This window comes from Myotis davidii, unplaced genomic scaffold (assembly GCF_000327345.1).
Source record: "Myotis davidii unplaced genomic scaffold, ASM32734v1 scaffold46, whole genome shotgun sequence".
Taxonomy (NCBI): domain Eukaryota; kingdom Metazoa; phylum Chordata; class Mammalia; order Chiroptera; family Vespertilionidae; genus Myotis; species Myotis davidii.
The window spans coordinates 4,592,132-4,592,757 of record NW_006383006.1 but is presented as its reverse complement, the minus strand read 5'-3'; the positions used below and the strand labels follow the sequence as shown (position 1 = coordinate 4,592,757).

General features: G+C 43.9%; 1 protein-coding gene across 1 annotated transcript in view; it reads left to right on the top strand.

Annotated features, from left to right (window-relative positions):
- The window catches only part of NUSAP1 (nucleolar and spindle associated protein 1), a 33,148-nt gene that overhangs the window by 23,531 nt on the left and 8,991 nt on the right, over positions 1-626 (top strand). The gene's annotated exons all lie outside the window — the stretch shown is intronic.

Here is a 626-nt window from a genome sequence, read left to right as displayed (position 1 = left end):
TTTGCCCTCTCTCTCCCTATCCCTCTCCCCCCTCCCCTCTCCTCCCCTCTCTAAAATCAATGGACCCACATATCTTCAGGTGAAGAATAAAAAAAAAAAAATGAGAAAGAGGATCAGAACAGAGAGAAAGATCAGCAAATGGCTTTTTTATAAGTCCTAATATTTTTCTTTAATAATGTATTTTCCTTTCTCAGAAGCGTTCCATAACTAAGGAAGTGGTGGCAACTCCAGTGGGTCTCCAAAGAAGATTTTCTACGGCTTGTACTCCCTCAAGCCAGCAGCGCTCACAAGGCCCAGCCCCGGGTGCTGCAGATCTGAGCACCTTGTATATGAAGGGGTCGGTCAAGCGTTCCACTCTCTCAGCAACTAAAATGAATGTCAGGTAAAGAACTCCAAAATGTGACAGAGGACAAGGTCTCAAAACGTTATAGCTTCTAATACATTTCAGGTGAACTACATCAAATGTTTTCACATTGATAAAAAAGAACGAACCCTGACCAGTTGGTTTAGTTCGTTGGAGTGTTGTCCCCTACACTAAAAAAGGTTGCGTGTTCAATTCCCAGTCAGGGCACATACCGGAGGCATCAGATCGATGTCTCTCTCTCTCTCTCTCTCTCTCTCTCTCT